The sequence below is a fragment of the Papio anubis genome, chromosome 5 (assembly GCF_008728515.1).
Source record: "Papio anubis isolate 15944 chromosome 5, Panubis1.0, whole genome shotgun sequence".
NCBI classification, from domain to species: Eukaryota; Metazoa; Chordata; class Mammalia; order Primates; family Cercopithecidae; genus Papio; species Papio anubis.
In genome coordinates this window covers 173,508,118-173,527,899 of record NC_044980.1, presented here as the reverse complement: position 1 = coordinate 173,527,899, position 19,782 = coordinate 173,508,118, and the positions used below count along the sequence as shown (strand labels likewise).

General features: G+C 39.4%; 1 long non-coding RNA gene and 1 pseudogene across 1 annotated transcript in view; one reads left to right on the top strand and one right to left on the bottom strand.

Moving 5' to 3' along the window:
- Window positions 1–19,782, top strand: part of LOC116275010 — a 36,731-nt gene that overhangs the window by 3,784 nt on the left and 13,165 nt on the right. Inside the window, exon 2 of the long non-coding RNA XR_004183945.1 lies at window positions 4,458–4,573. This is a non-coding gene — a long non-coding RNA (uncharacterized LOC116275010). The remainder of the gene's footprint in view (window positions 1–4,457; window positions 4,574–19,782) is intronic.
- LOC116275008 lies at window positions 11,597–12,581 on the bottom strand (annotated as a pseudogene).

The window sequence follows — 19,782 nt, the reverse complement described above, 5'->3', positions numbered from 1 at the left end:
ATTATTCAACAAGGAGACAAACAACATCTAAACGGAAAGGCTTACCTGACACCAGCTTGTAGAAACTGAGAACCAAAATGAGCACGAAAGCCATGGATATTCCTGTGGGTTGATCTCACACCGTGAAAACAGATGACGGCAGGGGTGGACGGATGATTTGGGGGGCAGGCCAGCTGTCTCAGATGCAGGAGCCATGGAGAGGCTCTTCATGAACTGATGTCAAGCTGTGCTTTTCTCCCTGGAGCCTCCCTAAACATGGCTGTATGAATGAGGAGTGTGGGCCCTGGACTTTGAATCACTGCATTTATTGGCAGGTCATAAACATCTATCTCAGACCAGAGAAACGGTCATGGAAAGAGAGTAGGGTACACTTGGAGGGACTTTGTTCTGAGTCAAGACAGTGCCCCACATAGGTGGCATAGGAATGCCAGATGCAGAGATATTTTCAGGCTTAGGCTGGCAGGCAGAGCTGCAAGACAGAGTGAGCATCTATCCCTGAAAGAGAGATTGGACGGGTGCAGTGGCTCATGCCTGTAATCCCAGCACTTTGGGAAGCCAAGGCAGGTGAATCATGAGGTCAAGAGCTCAAGACCATCCTGGCCAACATGATGAAACCCCGTCTCTACTAAAAATACAAAAATTAGCCAAGCATGGTGGCACGCACCTGTAGTCCCACATACTTGGGCGGCTGAGGCAGGAGAATCGCTTGAACTGGGGAGGGGGAGTTTGCAGTGAGCCCAGATCATACCACTCCCTCCAGCCTGGTGACAGAGTGACACTCTATCTCAAAAAAAAAAAAAGATAGAAATCATCTCAGCACAGGGCAGTGAGGCAGTGAATTTGTCCAGGCACACAGGCAATGCTCCATGAGACTCATATTTCCTGGCACAGCATGAGGAAATTCTGCCCATCCCTCCCTTGTCTTGAGTTCAGGGACAGGACTCTGATCATGAGGCCAGATGGGGTTGAACTTGCCAGAACAACCAGGACCTTGATCTCCAAGGATCCAAGGTATTGAGAAAGAGACCAAGACGAGGCTTCAGGCCTGGGGGTAAGGCAAAGATGCATTCATTCAGTCATTCGTTAGATGTACTAAGCCAGGACAAACACGGTTAGAGATTACGCAGCGATTTCAAGTCTGGGGAAGAAGAATGCACGAAGAATAAGCACTTACTAGATCAGAAAGCAGTTTCCACGGAGAGCACTACGAAGGGCAATGAAGGTAAAGAGGAATTTAAAAAGAGGAAACCCCGTGAACTCAGAAATTGCTAATAACACAATTTTAAATAACTAATAGGTCTAAGAGAACTAATAATAGAAGTTGAAGGTAATTAGACTAGAAGAAGAATGAAAACACTACATTTAAAACACTGTATGATGCATGTAAGGCAGTTCTTACAGAAAGGCTTATCCTTAAGTGCTTATATTAGGAAAAAAGAAGTCTGAATATTGGCTGAACAAAGTGTCTGAGTTAATCCGAGTTAACTCTTGGATCCTGAAGTTCTTGGGCCACTCGCCCCATCTTTTCTCTCCCTTCACTCTTCTTTTTTTCTTTTTTTTCCCACAATCTGTAAACATGTAATCCTGCCTTAAGTACAAAGCCTTTACAAATGCAAAAAAATCAAAGATTACAAGTCAATTTCTTTCTGCATACAGTAAGAGCTGAAATGTAAAGAGAGCAACGTTAGAAAAAATACACTGAAAAACATGCCACTTGAATAATAATAATAAGACAAAACTGCAAATTAAATCAATAGAAATTAGGTAGATCCATTTATTTTTTAAATACAAGTTTAATTTTGGAAGGGCTATTTGACAAATTCAGCATTAACTGCCAACTCTATAGACATGTTTAACAACAACGACAACAAAACAAGGCATTTGTTCTTGGCCCTTTTAGTACAGGTGAAGCGTCCTATTGCATCACAAGTATTAGTGATGAAGTAACAGATCCAAGGGCATAATATTAAAGAGGTTTTTTTCCAACTGCGATTTGGTTGAAAAATAACATAATATGAAAGTATATTAATAACTATCAAGACCACCGGTGATCTGCAGAATACCTAGAGGACTACATACTTAGAAGGCTGAAACTAGTAAAACAGTGTTAAAATCCATGTTTTTATTCTTAGATGAACAATGAGAGTGAGATTTCTGATTCCAATTTTATAGTGTGGTGGGGAATTGAGAGGAGATATTGGGGAAGACTGGCAGTGTGTGCTGAGTTAGTGTTGGGAATGTGGTTCAAATTAGTTAATACTCAGATTAGGATATTGTTTTAGAAAATTTTAAATGGGTTCTAAATTGTGGCATGTTGAAAAGGATATTAAGGAACAATGATTCATTAGCCCTAAACACAATTTAATGAGTGCCATCAATGGGCTTAAGAAATAAGCAGGGATGAGGGATGATGAGGCAACATGAGGTGAAAGAGAAAATGGAAAGTGGAAAATATGCTTGAACATTGGAGAATGTAAAAAGTCCACCAAAGAAACTGCTTTCGTTATCACTCAGAAGTGCTCTTCCCATTGGCTACCTGCTCCCAATCACCCAAACGCCAATTTTAGAGCACAGGAGCAGTAACCCCCTTTATCTGCAATTTCACTTTCCATAGTTTGTTACCCGAGGCAACCTTGGTCCAAACGTATTATGTGGAAAATTCCACAAATAAACAATTCATGTTTTAAATCACAAGCCAGCTAGGCACGGTGGCTCATGCCTGTAATCTCAGCACTTTGGGAGGCCAAGGAAGATGGATCACCTGAGGTCACGAGCTCAAGATCAGCCTGGCCAACATGGTGAAACCCTGTCTCTACTAAAAATACAAAAATTAGCTGGGCATGGTGGTGGGCACCTGCATTCCCAGCTACCTCGGAGACCAAGGCAGGAGAATTGCTTGAACCCAGAGGGCAGAGGCTGCAGTGAGCCAAGGTCACACCACTGTACTCCAGCCTGGGTGATAGAGTGAGACTACATCTCAAAAAAAAAAATAATAATAATAATAAAATAAAATAAATTACAAGCCATGGAGTGATGAAATCTCATGATCCTCCTGCTCTGTCCTGCCCGGGGTGTGCATCATCCCTTTGTCCTGCTTGTCCACACAGGTTGTGTACAACCTGCCCCTTAGTCGCTTAGTAGCCGCCTTGGTTGTCAGATTGAAAAAACATCGTCTATAAAGGGTTGAGTACTATCTGAGGTTTCAGGCATCCACTAGGGGTGTTGGAATGTATCTCTTGCAGATAAGGGGAGACTACTGTATTATATTTCAGCTTCCATAAAACTTTACTAATTTGGATTAAGAACACAAGCCTGATTTTGTAAAAAGTATCCATAAATATTCAGAGGTATAATTTTGTTTCATCAAGTAAAAAGAGCAACTAATTCCAACTGTTGAAGTAGTAACAAGTAAAGGCTTCACCAGGCTTGCCTTGATGAAGAGTTAAGACATATTTTTAGGTCAACAGCACAAGATTATTAAATAACTTGTATGCTACAAACATGTTGCTTCCACTCATCAAAACAACCCAACAATCCTTACTATTCCAACTTGCTGAGAACCATGTCAGATGTTGCCTTCAAGAATGAAATGTTTCTCAAAACTGTTCTATCAAATGTAGTAGCTATTGGACATAAAACAGGTAATTTGTGTCAGACTTTAGTTAGTTTTCATGAAGTATTTATCTCCAACTTCAGTTTATCCCAACATTAATTTATGATAGGACAGTTATTAAAATTAGCCATTTCTCAGACTATAGCTTTGAAATAATAAGAAATGGACAATTAATTTCACTACTTGAAATCTTGATTCAAGTGATGATCCAATAGCTTACAAATGTCTCCAATAAACTGAGCTTTGAGGCAGGACGGAAAACAGAAAAATGTAAAACCTCTCTATCCCAATCACCAATAATGGAGGCTAAGCAATTATACCTGCAAATCCTTAACGACAGGTCTCTCCTAATGAAAAATCCTGAGATTTAAGCACTGTGACTTACAGAAGGCAGGTTGGCTTAATGAGGAAATTTACTTTTAGTAAAAAAAAAATCAGCAATATTTTATTTTGGGCACTTAGTATTTCACAGATCCTCAACACGTTTTGAGGTAGGTCAAATATTAATAGCGTATTTTACAAACAAAACTCACGCAGATGTTTTGTTACTTGTCCCAAACCACAGGAGCAATTCTGTCACGATCAGGAATAACGTGGTCTCTCTGATCTTCCAGATTAATCTGTCATGTGTGAAGTTAAGGGTAATCACTTGCAAATATTCATGAAAAAAAACAAAAACAAAAACAGAAGACTAGATATAGAAATTCTACTTCGGGATATTTTAAACTTCTTAAATTGATCCTATAATGAGTATATACTTGCTCTCATTACAAATCTATATATAACTGATCTTTACAATTACAAATGAGCACAGGAGTGACTATGTTGCTTTTCTGCCTTTTAGGGTGAGTAGAGCAGGGAGATAATCAGCCAGCTTTCCCCGGAGCACTAGGCAGCCTTTACCTGAAGGTGCTGTGTTCGAGGCACCATTGACTACGATTTGGGATCATAGGAGAGCAGGTATACTAATGGGAACAGGATTCAGAAAAGATGCCTGGATCCAAAAAGCAGAGGCTCTCTGCAAGTCAAAGGTGAAGAGAAAAATAGTAACATCTCAAGCTTCTGATCCTAAGTATCATGGCATGGCATTACAACTGCTTGTGAGAGGACCTCCTACAAGAGCGGTACACTTGTCCCAATAAAGTCTGTTAGAGTTCTTACTAACTAGATAAGCCACAAGTAAAACTAAATTGGTATTTCACTAAAGTGGACACCTATAGAAGCAAATATCTAAACATTTTTAATATGACTAAGTTTTACCCGTCATGTAAATTCCTCTCATTGTCACAAGACCAATTCTATTAGCTTGTCATAATTCCTAAAAAATTTACCAAAATTCAGCTCATCTTGACATAGGTTCTTGAGCCAGCATTCTGTACTGTTTCATCATAAAGTTCCTTTTATTTAAACAATTGTATAATATTAGTAATAATAAAGGATTAAGAATAGTTAACTTGAGCCTAGGAGTAAGGTTGCAGTGAGCCATGATTGCACTACTGCACTAGAGCTCAGGTGACAGAGCAAGACCCTAATCTCAAAAAAAAAAAAAAAAAAAAAAAGAGAGAGAGAGTTTAACAACTGAGAAATTAGAAGGAAAACATCATTACTGTGTTATATAAAAGAGTAAGGATATGTTTCTGTATAGAACAAACAACCCAATACCATTTGAGTCGAAGAACAAAGGGGAAAACAAGTGGGTGGCAGGGGGCATGGAATGCAGAGTATTGAAGCCTTTTACTCTAGTGTCTCCAAAGTTGAGTGTGGAAGTAAAAAGTTTCTACATTTAAAAAGTTTATATAAATTATATGAATTGTAACTTTCATAAAAATCAAAATGAAAGGTTCTGCATAGGACAAAAGCTATTCCTAAGCAACACATCGTATTTGCACAAGGCCACTGAATGTCGTGGATATTAGTAACAAATGAAAAGCTTAAGTCTATGACAGATTGAACTAAGATTTCAGTTTGGTATTCTATAAGCCCGAGATTGTAAACTACTCTTATGATACAAAAGCTATAATGACTTACAGAGTTTTGTTTAGGAACTCTTGAGCTTCTGGTTGGCACATTATCTACTTTTTAAATATGTGAAATAAATACAGACATTTGTGAGAGGCTGTGCAAAACTATTGTATTTACAAAAATGGCACAAAAGTGAATTCAACAGTCAACGCACATGCATACTTCATTCACATCTTCAACAACAAAAGGTATTCTGACTCTACAGAACTGAATAAGAATATTAGCTTCAACGGCAGCTGCTAAGCACTAGAGACACATAAGTTACACCAGAACAGGGAAATATTGCCCAAGTAAAATTCTACTGTTAAAGCTGAAACAGGTTTAAGGCCATTCAAGTTCAAGCAGAGACACAAATCTTGTGGAGACCTATCTAGTTGTATTTGAAATATGTGACCTTTCTTCTAACTTGTAGTCTTAAACTTCTGTTTAAGGTAAATACAGAAGAAATCAATACAATAGAGATTATATTAAATAAGAGTAACATACAAAGCTGTAATTAAGATGAAGTAATGAAAGCCAAAACATTAAAATTTTAAAACTTGCTGGTTACTTGTTTGAACCAGTACTACACTTGGAGTTAGATAATACAAACAATTATTTTCAAGTAGTTTACTAATGTTGCTCTAACACATCCTCTTCACCAGTGCACTGTTAAACGAATCAAAAACGCTACGCAAGTATATTCCACAATAGAAGCACACACTACTGCTACCTGCAAAGCTGTCAGTCTCAAATGACTTAGTGAATGAAAGAAAATAAAAAGTAGGTAAGTAACATATTAAGGAGAAATCATGGGAATTAGCAGATTCATGCAGTTCAGCTCTTTTAATCAGCTGGCCAGCTTGCTAGCAACAGGAGATGGTTTCCGTTGAGGAAGATCCTGTGGAGTAGGAATGTGGTCACCAGTGACACATCTAAAAAGAAGACATACAAATGGCCAACAGAAATATAAAAATGTCCAACATCATTAGTCATCAGGGAAATGACAATCAAAACCATGAGATACCATCTCACAACTGCTAGGATAGCCATTATCAAAGAGACAAGATATAACAGGTGTTGGTGAGGGTGTATAGTAAAGAAAACCCATTTGTTGATGGAAATGTAGATTGGTGCAGTCATATTGGAAAACTGTGGAGTTTCCTCTAGAAATTTTTTAAAAATAGAACTAATATATGACCCAGCAATCCCTCTTCTGGGTATATACTCAAAGGAAATGAAATCACCACCTTGTAAACATATATGTGCTTCCCTATTCATTGAAGCATTGTTTACAATAGTCAAGATATGGAAACAAATTGTGGTGGGGAGTGTCATCAAGATGGTAAAATTGGAGATACTAGCCTTTATCCCCCACCAAAGAAAATAAATAGCTATCCACAAATGAAAATATCTCTAAGAGGACTCAAAGGCACATTAAAGAATGTGAGGCAACACAGTGGAGCAAAAACAGTAATAACAACAAAACACAATAAAAAAGGAGACAATCCACAGAAAGGAACACTGGTGAGACTGGCGTATCTGAGACTCCAGGAGATGGTTTATTTATGAGCTCCTTATTTTGTTCCATTGGTCTATGTGTTGACTTTTATGCCAGGACCATTCTGTTTGATTTCTATAGCTTTGCCATAAATTTTGAAGTCAGGAAGTATGATGCTCCAACCTTATTTTTCTTTCTTAATACTATTTTGATATTTAAAACTTTTTGTGGGTTTATACAAATTTTAGTATTTTTTTTTCTGTGGAAAATGCCATTAAAATTTCTAAATAGTGTTAAATCTATTGATCATTTAGGATATATAGAAATTTTAACAGTATTAATTCTTCCACACAAAACACAGGATATCTATTTATTTACTTATTTATTGAGAGGTCTCACTCTGTCACCCACGCTGGAGTGCAGTGGTGTGATCATAGTTCATGGAACCCTCAAATTCCTGGGCTCAAGTGATCCTCCCTCCTCAGCCTCCCCAGTAGCTGGAACTACAGGCCTGTGCCACAATGCCTGACTAATATTTTAGGATTTTTTTTTTTAGAGATGGGGTCTTCTTTCCATATATTAATGCCCTCTTTAATTTCTTTCATCAATTTTTATAGTTTTCAGTATACAGATCTTTTACCTGAACCAGGCATGGTGATTCACACCTGTAATCCCAACAATTTGGGAGGCCACTTGGGGCCAGGAGTTTGAGACCAGTCTGGGCAACATAGCAAGACCCCATCTCTAAAAAAAAAATTTTTTGTGAAAAGGTGGTACAGATCTTTTATTTCCCTTGTTAGATTTATTCCTAAGTATGTTCTGTTTTGTAGCTCTTGTAAATGGTATTGTTTTCTTGACTTCCTTTTTAGATATTTCTTTGTTAGTGAATGGAACCAGCTGATTTTTATGTTGATTTCATATCTTGTAACTTTACTGAATTTATTATTGCTAAAAAGTTTTTTTGGTGGAGTATTTACAGTTTTCTAAGAAAAGGATCATATTATATGCAAACAGAGACACTTTTACTTCTTCCTTTCTGATTTGTATGGCTTTTCTTTCTTCTCTGATTACTCTTGCTAGTACTTTCAGTACTGTGTTAAATAGAAGTGGCAAGAGGGAACATCCTTTTCTTTTACCAGACCTTAGCAGATTTCAGTTTCCCTCATTGATAATGGTATTCATTGTGGACTTGTCATAAACAGCCTTTATTATGTTGAGGAAATTTCCTGCCATCTTTATTTGTTTGGGCTGCAATAACAAAATACCTTACAATAAGAAGTTATAAACATGAAAAATGTATTGCTCGCAGTTCTGGAGGCTGACAAGTCCAAGATCAAGGCACTAGCCGATTGTCTGGTGGGAGCTTGTTCTCTGTTTCAAGATGGCATCTTCTTATTCTTACATGGTAGAAGGATGAACAAGCTGTTTTAGGCCTCTTTTACAAAGGCACTAATTCCATTTTTGAGGGAGAAACCCTCCTGACTTAATCATCTCCTAAAGCCCATATCTCTTAATACTATTGCATTGGGGTTTAGGTTTCAACTTTAGAGACACAAACATTCATACCACAGCATTTTCTATATCTATTTTCCTTGGATTTTTTTAACCATGAAAGGATATTAAACTTCATTAAATGTGCTTATTGCATCTATAGAGATGATCATGTGGTTTTAATCTTTCATTCTCTTAATGTGGTTTATTATATTGATTGTTTTGCATGTATTAAACCAACCTTGTATCCCAATGATAAATCTCACTTGGTCATGGTGTATAAACTTTTTGATGTGTTGTTGAATTTGGTTTGCTAGCAATTTATCAAAGATATTTTGCATGTATGTTAATCAGAGATATTAGCCTATAGTTTTCTTTTCTTGTGGTGTCTTTGGTTTTGGTATTAGAGCGCTGCTGGACTCATAAAGAAGTTGGAAGCATTTCCTCTATTTTTATTTTTTGGAAAAGTTTAGGAAGGATTGGTGTTATTTCTTCTTTGAATGTTTGGTAGAATTCAGTTGTGAAGCAAATTGGTCCTAGATTTTTCTTTGCTGGGAGGCATTTTATTACTACTTTAATCTCTTTGTAATTGGTATGTTCAGGCTTTCCATTTCTTCTTGGTTCAGCCTTAGTAGGTTGTATGTTTCTAGGAATTTACCCATTTCCTGTGTTATCCAATTTGTTGGTATATAATTGTTCATAATAGTCTCTTATGATCCTTTTTATTTCTGAGTGATCTGTTGTAATGACTCCTAATTCTGCTTTTGTTTCTTTACTCTTTTTTTCTTAGTATAGCTAAGAGTTTGCCAATTTTATTCTTTTCTAAAAAACAATGTTTATTTTTGGTATTTTTCTATAGTTTTTCTACTTTCCATTTGATTTGTTTCTATTCTAATCCCTATTATTTTTTCCTTTTGCCAGCTTTGGCTTAGCTGCTGCTTCTTTTTGTAATTCCTTGATGTGTACAGTTGTTTGATATCTTTCCACTTTTTAAATTTAGGCATTTATCACTACAAACTTTCTTCGCATTACTGCTTTTATTGCATCCCATAACTTTTAGTATGTTTCTTCAGTTCAAGATGTATTTAAAAATCACTTTTTGATCCAGTAGTTTTTAAGAGTATGTTAGTTTCCATGTATTTGTAAATTGTCCCCCTTTCTTGTTACTGATTTCTAGTTCCACTTCATTGTGGTCAGAAAAGATACTTCATATAATTTTGATCTCCTTAAACTGGTTAAAACTTGTTTTGTGGCTTAACATGTGATGTATTTTGGAGAATGTTCCTTGTACACTTAAAAAGAATGTGTATTCTTCTGCTGTTGGGTGAAAAGTTCTGTACAAGTCTGTTAAGCCCATTTGGCTAACAGTGTTGTTCAAGTTCACTATTTCTTGATTTTCTGCCTGGATGTTCAATTTAGTATTCAAAGTGGAGTGTTAACGTTTCTTATCATTGTTCTACTGCTGTCAATTTCTCCTTTTTTCTCTCTCAATATTAACTTTAGGTGCTGTAAAGTTTTTGGATGCATATACGTTTACAATTATTCTATCTTTCTGTTAAATTCACCCTTTTATCATTATGTAATAACCTTCTTTGTCTCTAGCGACAACTTTTGACTTAAGTTTACTTTGTCTGATATATGTATAGCCACTCCTATTTCCTTTTGATTACCATTTGCGTGGTAACATATTCCTCCTAACTGAAGTTTTGTACTCCTTGGCAAACGTCTCCCTATTGCCTCCCCTGCCCCCAGCCTCTGGTAATCACCATTCTACTCTGCTTCTATGAGTTAAGCTTTTTTGCATTCCACATATAATTAAGAGCATGCAGTATTTGTCTTTCTGTACCTGGCTTCTTTCATTTAGCATAACATTCTCCAGATTCATCCATGTTGTCACAAATAAGAGGGTTATTTTCTTTCTAAAAATTAGTAGAGGCTCAATCTGTCGCTCTCTGCGTGCTAGGCGCTCGGGAGGGGGCGGCTCCTCTGGTGCCCGGCGTAAGACAGGTGGAAGCGATGGATTTCGGCAAAAACCCCAACGGGCCCAACCATTCCTCAACTCTGTTCGCGAGGGAGGACGGCAGCTCCACGTCCTTCTACGTGCGGCCCAGCCCCGCCATGCGGCGGCCGCATAGAGGGCGGGGTGCGGGAGCCCTCCGGCGGCTTTGCCTGCGCAGTGCGTCCTGGCGGCGTGGAAGGCTGCAGCGGCCGGGGCGGGCGGCCTATCGCTGGGCCCCGCCTGGGCGGCCCACCCGGGCACAGACGCAGGGCAGGACCCTGGCCGAGCGCGCCGCGGAGCCCGAGTCGTAGCCGCTCGCGGGGCTGCCTTCACGGACGCGGGCGACGTGGCCTTTCGGGCCTACGTGAAGGAAAATGCCCGCTCGCCCCGTTCGGTCGCGGGCTGCAGGTCCCGAGCCCTGCCCCGCGGGGAGGCAACTGAGGCCCGGCGAGAATTCGAGCGCGGTGCTGGCGGCCGGCAGTGCTGGGGGACCCAGCGCATCCCCTGCGGCTGCGGGCCTCGGTCCTAAGCCCCTCATTGCCCGGGGCCGGCGGCGCCAGTCGAGCTCACGCCCACCCCACCCGGAACTCGCTCACGCCCACGCCCACCCGGAACTCATTGACCGGGGCCGGCGGCGCCAGCCGAGCCCACGCCCATGCCCACCCGGAACTCGCGCTGGCCCGCGAGCACGGCGCGCAACCCCGGTTCCCGCCCGCGCCTCTCCCGCCACACCTCCCAGCAAGCAGAGGGAACCGGCTCCGACCTCAGCCAGCCCAGAGAGGGGCTCCCACAGTGCCGTGGCGGGCTGAAGGGCTCCTCAAGTGCCGCCAGAGTAGACGCCAAGGCTGAGGAGGCACCGAGAGCGAGGGCTGCTAGCATGTTGTCACTTCTCATTATGAAATAACAACTTCTGGAAATGAAGAATAATGTGCGAAGAATAAATTATCATTGGTGGCGGGGGTGGGGGGCGGTTAGGTGGGGGGAGCAGGGTGGGGGGAAGAGACAAACAGAAGTAGAAAAAGTTGTAGCCAGTATACCAGTGTTATCTACAGTGTAGATTTATACCTTTTCTACTTGACCAGGTCTCTTAGGTCCTGTCTGAGTAAATATTTTTAACACTAAAGCGATTACAAATGAAAGAGTGGCCAATAAAGTGACTACTCTCCTCAGGGCTTTAAACCAGTTGGGATAATGTGGTAAGAGAAAAAGTTCAATGTGTAATGCTCTCCCCATTACCTATTACTGTGACTGTGGCTTCACTGAGTGTTTAAGAAATAAGGCATACCATGAAAACACAACAGGAACTGTACTATTAGCTAAATTAAGGAAGTCGGGTTTGGCTGGACTGCCTTCTGGTAGAGCAAAACCCCATCTGACCACCACAAGAAGGATACGAAACTGACTCCATCTGAGTAAACGCTAATATGGGAATATAAGCCTTTGTTATTAGCAGGACCAGTGGTGGAGCAATGAAGGGGATTAGTCCTGCCAGAGTTACCTATAATGCTGGCTTTGGACTGTCAGGCAGGTACATGATGGTGCTTGGTGGCCTGGCTGGAAATACTGCTTACTTTTGCTTCTTTTTAAAGCTGCAGGGGGATGTGTGATAGCATTGTGTCTTGCTCATATACACTGGAAATGATGAGAAAAGCCAAGGCCTTGGAAACAAAGAGGGAAAAGTACTGCTGGAGAGACATCTTGAGAGAATGTGTGTCTGTTCCTCTGCTGGCTCCTAGTGCCACTGCGAAAGAGTACTTAAACATCTTAGAAGATGCTTGAGAAAACTTCAGGATGAAGTGAAACATACTGGGCCCTATTGAAAGTCTTTTTCAGGAGGATGCCAGGCAGTTCTGATAAACGTATTGTTACAACTAAGTGGAGGCATTGAATCAGAAGCATGTTTTTGTCAGCATCTTGCAGAGAGATGGAAAACTGAGCTGAAAGAACAGTCCAGGACTCCCGGAAAGGCACTTCCAACAAGTGAGTCAAGAGCCCTGATTTTGAAATACATACAACAATGTGTGATGATAATTTGCCCATGCCTGAGGAAGACAGAAACACAGCAGGAGCAGAAAGGTGAGAATGGGAAAGAGGAGGAGCGGGGAGAGACAGAGAAGGAGGGGGACTTCCGGGGGTGGGAGCTGCCATTACAATCATTCGGCAGTTAATTGAAAAATTTAACTTGGATCTACCAACAGTTACACAGGCCTTCTTAAAAACTATTGGTGAGTTGGAGGCTACTTCTTCCTTCTTAGCAGCTGGTCAGAGAGCTGATAGATACCCCATTTGGTCCCGACAAGATGACATAGATCTGCAAAAAGATGAGGATACCAGAGATACATTGGTCAAAAAACTTGGTGCTTAGAATGTAGCTCGGAGGATTGTGTTTTAAAAGAAATAATTGGTAAGATAAAGAGAAAAAAAAGTCGTAGCAGATGAAGTGATTTAAAAAAGAAATTGTGACCATTGAACTTTAGAGAGTTCTTGCATTAGAACTGGCACTTACCTTTTGACCAATGCTGCCATTGCTGTGAGAGTCCTAGATTTTGTAGCCAAGCAGAGTTGTATAGGGGGGATAAAAAGAAAGGAAACTGGATAAACTTAGAGCTCTCCTTGGCAAGGGTCAATGTGTTTATGAAAGGAAAATCTAAACCAGAGAGGAGTTGGTCCTCAGTAGTAATCCTTTGCTGGAATGAACCCTTGCTATATTAGTGACAGAGTCAAAGGAAATTTAGGAGACATAGGCCATTTTAGGCAACAGAAGTGATCTCCTTTTCTTTGGCAGAAGATCCTTGAAATTGTGACAGATTCCATATCAAGAATCTGGAAATGTGGGAAGATTTCATTATGAGGCCCTGAACATGGATTATCTCCAAACCCAGTGAGCTCTGATTTCTAGACTGCTTTGAAAAATTTTGCTAACTTGGTATTTGGGGACACTCCTCCTTGGCTGTTCTTTTCTTTGAGCCCTTCTCAGTCACGTTTGTAGGGTGTCTTTCTTTACCTACCACTCAGTTTTGTTTAAAACACACACACAACCCTAGAGAATCTCAAGAATAATCTTACTCCATTAATAATGTGTTTTTATTTATTGAGCATAGTTTGTGGTAAGCATTGTGTTAGATTTAAAAATTAAAGTGCATTGACTCCACTTCGTTTTTTGTTTGTTTGTTTGTTTTTTCGTTTTTGAGATGGAGTTTTGCTCTTGTCGCCCAGGCTGGAGTGCAGTGGCATGATCTCAGCTCACTGCAACCTCCGCCTCCCAGTTTCAAGTGATCCTCCTGCCTCACCTTCCCAACTACCTGGGATTACAGGTGCACACCGCCATGCCTAGGTAATTTTTGTATTTTTAGTACAGACAGGGTTTCACCATGTTGGCCAGGCTGGTCTCAACCTCCTGACCTCAGGTAATCCACCCGCCTCGGCCTCCCAAAGTGCTGGGATTATAGGCGTGAGCCACCACGCCCAGCCTGACTCTGTTTTTTGCTGTTTATTGAAAATTAATACAACTTTGTATTTGAAAAAAATTGAACAGTATTCCATTGTGTATATATACCACATTTTCTTCCTCCATTCATCCACTGATGGATGCATAGGTTGACTCCATATCTTAGTTCTTGTGAATAATTCTGCAGTGAACATGGGACAGCACATATCTCTTTAGCACATTGATTTCAATCTTTTGATGTTTACCCAGTAGGGGGATTACTAGATAATACGACATTTCTATTTTTAGTCTTTGAGGAACTTCCATACTGTTTTAGATAATGGCTATACTAATTTACATTCCCACCATTAGTGTACAGTATTCATAGTTTTGTCAACACTTGTTACTTTTGTCTTTTTGATGATAGCCATTCTATTAGCTATGAGGTAATATCTTCTTGTGGTTTTATTTCTTATTTCGCTGATGATTAGTGATGTTGAATATTTTTAAATGAAACTATTGGGCATTTATGTGTTTTTTGAGAAATGTCTCCTCAGGTTCTTTGCCCATTTTATAACCGTGTTATTTTTCTAACTATTGAGTTTTTAAGTTCCTTATAAATTTTGGATATTATCCTCTTATCAGATATATGGTTTGCAAATATTACTCTTACTCTACAGGTTGTCTCTTCACTTTGTTAATTGTTTACTTCACTGTGAGAAGCATTTTAGTTTAATGCTATTCCATCTGTATTTTTGCTTTCATTGCCTGTGCTTTGCGGGTGATACTCAAAAAATAATTACTCAGGTCTATGTCGTGGAGCTTTTACCTTCTTTTTTTCTAGTACCTTTACAGTTTCAGGTCTTATATTTAAGTTTTTGGTCTATTTTGAGTTTATTTTTGTACATGGTGTGAGATAAGTTTTTAAATTCTTTCTTCTGCATGCAGGTATCCAGTTTTTCCAAGACCATTCACTGAGGAGACTGTTCTCTCCCCATTGTGTGTTCTATACATCTTGACTAATCGTCAATTACTTACAAATTCATGGATGTTTACTGGACTCTGTATCCTGCTTCTTTGGTTGACATGTCTGTTTTTATGCCAGAAACATGATGTTTTGATTACTATAGCTTTGTAATATATATTTAAGTCAGGTAATGTGATGTCTCTAGCTTTGTTGGTTTTGGTCAAGATTGCTTTGGCTATTTAGGGTGTTTTGTGGTTCCATGTAAATTTTAAGATTTTTTTTTCTAATTATGTGAAAAATATTATTACAATTTTGATAGGGATTCTATTGAATCTGTAGATTGTTTAAGGATAGTATGGACATTTTAATATTACATCTTCCGATTCATGAACATGGAATAACTTTCTGTTTGTGTTTTTACCAATTTCTTTATCAATGTTTTGTAGTTTTCTGCATATAGATCTTTCATCTTCTTAAATAAATTTGCTCCTAAGTAGTATTTTTTGTAGCTATTGTAAATGGGATTCTTTATTAATTTCCTTTTTGGATAATTTGTTAGTGTACAGGAACACTACTGATCTTTACAATATGATTTGGTTTTCTCCAACTTCACTGAATTAGTTGATCAGTTATAACAGGTTTTGGTGGAGTGTTCAGGTATTTCTATATAAAATATCATGTTATAAGCAAACAGACAATTGCATTCCTTCCTTTCCAGTTAAGATGTCCTTTATTTCTTATTCTTGCCTAATTCCTCTGGCTAGAACATCTAGTACTATGTTGAAAAGAAGTGGGAAGAGTGGGTATTCTTGTTTTGTCCTTGATTATTGAGGAAAAGCTTTCAACTTTTCCCCACTGAGTATGTTGTTAGATGTGGGCTTGTTATGTATGACCTTTATTGTGTTAAGATACATTTCTTCCATACCTAATTTGTTGAAAGTTTTTATGGTGGAAAAAAGTGTTGAATTTTGTAAAGTGCATTTTCTGCATCCATTGAGATGATCATATGGTGTTTGTCCTTTGTTTTGTTAATGTGATGTGTCACATTTATTGATTTACATATGTTGAATCTTTCTTGCATGCCTAGGATAAATCTCACTTGATTACAGTGAATGATCTTTTTAGTTTTGTTAATTTCAGGTTGCTGGTATTTTGTTGTGGAGTTTTGCGTATTTGTTCTTCAGGAATAGTGGCCTGACCCTGTGTATCCAGTCCCAGGTTAACCACTGAAGCCCCAGGACCCAAGCCAGCCATCTCAAACCTAGCCAGTAGCTTAGCACGGATACATTTAGCCTGAAGACCAACACCAGTGGACACAGGCTCCAGGACAGCCACTGTGGCTTCAGTGACAAGGCCAGCACTGACAATCCTAGGCCCCAGTCCAGTTCCTGCAGAGTCAGGCTCCATGCCATCCTAAGTACTAAGATGTTCTCAGGCTCTAGACCAGTCTCAGCTGCTCCATGACCTAGAACCTGCTCCAGCAGACTCAAGGTGCAGGAACATTAGACTCCAGTGACAGGAAGGATTCTGTGAATTGAAGTTCTAAGACCACCCCTGAACACAAAGGCTTTGGGCCAGCCACCATGGATTCCAACTCCAAGGACATTTTACTGGTCTCAGTTGCCAGGTAAGCCCCAGAACAAAGCCAGTTCTTTTGGGCTCAGGTTCCAGGCCCGTTCCAGTGGATCCAGGTGCCAGAGCCATCCTTGTGCCTATCTAGCCCCTGCAGACTCAGGCTCAAGGCCCACCCCAGCACCAGGTCATCCCTGTGGGTCTAGAACTTAGGCAGCCTCAGCAGATACAGGGTCACCCTCATAGACACAGCCTCTAGGCCCATCCCCATAGACTCAATCAATAGGTCTACCCAAGGGGATCCAGGCTTCAGGCCAAACCCACAGACCTAGAAGTCAGTTCTTCCCACCTGCTGACTCAGGCACCAGGCTGGCCTGCCAAAGGACTCTTGCAGCAACACTGACCTCAGACAGAGAGCCTTGCTAGAATCTCTAGATGAGATGACTGGTGAAAATGCTTCCCAGACAAATCCAGTCTGCAAAGACTGGAATAATCCTTACTTTGTCAAATGTGCAGACATCAACATAAAGCAAAAAGAAACAGGGAAAACTAGAGAGGTATAATACCACTAAAGGAACACAATAAACTCCCAGTGCCAAATGTCAAAAAAATGAGGATATACAAACTGCCTGACAAAATACTTAAAATAATAGTTTTAAGGAAGCTCAGTGAACTTCAAGAAAATAGAAACAATTCAATGAAATCATAAAAATAATAAATGACCAAAATTAGAAATTTAACAGATATTTAAATTATTTAAAAAATCAAACAGATGTTCTGGAGTTGAAAAATACAATTAATGAAATTTTAAAATGCAATAAAGAGGATCAATAACAGAATTGATCAAACAGAAGAAAGAATATGTGAACTCTAAGACAGGTTATTTGAAAATATACAATCAGAGGAGGAAAACAGTATAAAAAGAATGGAGAAAGTTTATAAGACCTATGGAATGGTATCAAAAGAACAAATATTCGAATTATAGGAGTTTGTGAGGAGCAGAGAAAGATAAAGGGATAGAAAGAGTAAAGAAATAACAGCAGAAAACTTCCCAAATATGATAAAAGCTATAGCTATCCAGATACAAGAATATCAAAGGTCTTCAATAAGTTTCAATCCAGACCCGAAATATAGCAAGACATTATAACACAACTGTAATAAGTGAAGAACAAAGAGAGAATCCTGAAACTAAGATAAAATAAGTAAATAGCATATATGGTAGTTTGAATGAGGCTTGGATCCATCAGCAGATTTCTCAACAGAGAATGTGGGATGATATAGTCAAAGCGCTGAAGCAAACAAGCAAACAACAACAAAAACTACCTATCAAGAATAATGTACAAGGAAAATTATCTTTTAGAAATGAAGGAGAAATTGAAACAAGTAAAAGCTGAGGAAAGACAAAGATGGCTGACTACAGGCACCCAGCACTCACCTCCTCCACAAGGAAGAACCAAAACAGCAAGTAGGTAATCACACATTGAATATAGCATGTAGAGAAAAAATGCTGGAATCCAGAAGGGAAGCAACTGGAACATTCTGAGGCATGAAAGCTTGAGATGGCAGCACAGAGAGGGAAGTGAGGCATCCAGTCAGATTAGCTCAGAGCCAGGAGGGACTCCCATTGGAGGAAAAGGCAAGTAAGAGATCCTCAGCAGTCCACATACCAGAGACCTGTAGTACATGCTACAAAAGTCCCTCAGCCCTCAAAGGCCCTGAGTAGTATAGGGATTTGCTGGGTCCATGTTACTGCACTGATCCACGGAAGGAGTTCATGCAGTGTTACATCCCCAGGACCCAATCAACTGCAGCATGACATCATTTTGAGAACAGACCCAATACAAGACAACATTCTGCACCATGGCTTAATAGCCCCTGCATCTCCACATCCCTGGGGTCCCACGAGCATCCTCTCATATCCACCCAGAAGTCTGCAGCATCAGAGCGTTAGCTGGACCCAGATGTCCAGTAAATCTGAACCCATGGAGCACTCTAAACCCGGACAGCAGGCATTCCTGCGCATCAGAGAGTCTGCGCTCAGAACATAGAGAACGGAAATACGCACTCCCCAGAACTTGAGAGCCGCCTTTCTGGGTCCACCACCACAAACAGTTACTCTGTTCCCTTCAGTAATTATGTAAATAAAGTTTATATGCTATTTTTAATTTTTAGTTATTTCTTTATAGTTAAACAGTTAATCTTTCAAGAAAAAAGTGAAATAACTCAGAAAAAAAAGAATGAAGAAATCCTATATGACATATGGGACACAATCAAGTGAACAAAAACTCAAATTTTGGGAGTTCCAGAAGGTACAAACATGTTTGCGCAAAAGGCATAGAAAACCAGTTTAAAGATAATAGCTGAAAAGTTCTCATGTCTTCGAAGAGATGAAAACATTTATATGTGGGAAGATCAAAGAATCCCAAATAGACCAAACCCAAAATGTCTTCTCTGAGGCACATTATACTCAAATTGTCAAGAGTCAAAGACAAAGAATTGTAAAAACATCAAGAGGAAAACATCAAGTCACATGAATCTCCATCAGATTAACAGCATGTTTCTCAGCAAAAATATCTGGGCCAAGAGAGAATGGGATATGTTCAAAGCCCTGAAAGAAAAAGAAAAAAAAAAAAAAAAAACTGTCAGGCAAGAATACGATACCTAGCAAAGTTATCCTTCAGAAATGAAAGAGAAATAAAGTCTTTCCCAAAACAACAAAATCTAAGTGAATTCATTATCACTAGACCAGGCCTTCAAGAAATGCTTGAAGGATTCCTGCATCTAGAAGTGAAAGGATGATATCTCCCATCACAAAAACACACAAAAGTATGAAACTCACTGGAAGAAGCAGATACACAAATAAGAAAAAGAAAGGAATAAAATGTCATTACTATAGAAAGCCATCAAATTGCAAAGATAATAAGAGAATAAGAAAGGAACAAGGATATACAAAACAATTAAAAGACAATTAACAGAATAATAATAAGTCGTTGTTAGTAACAGCCTTGAAAGTAAACATATTAAATCCCACAATTAAAATTAAGTTTTTTTTCCAAGATGGTGGATTAGAGGCATTGTTAGCATGCCTCTCCTACTTGGAAAAACAAAATAGTGTCTAGACATACACACTGTGAATTTTTTTTCTAATAAGCAGGCAAGAACTTAACAGGAAAACTGAAAGAAACCACAAACTCTGAAAGAAGTGGCAGGC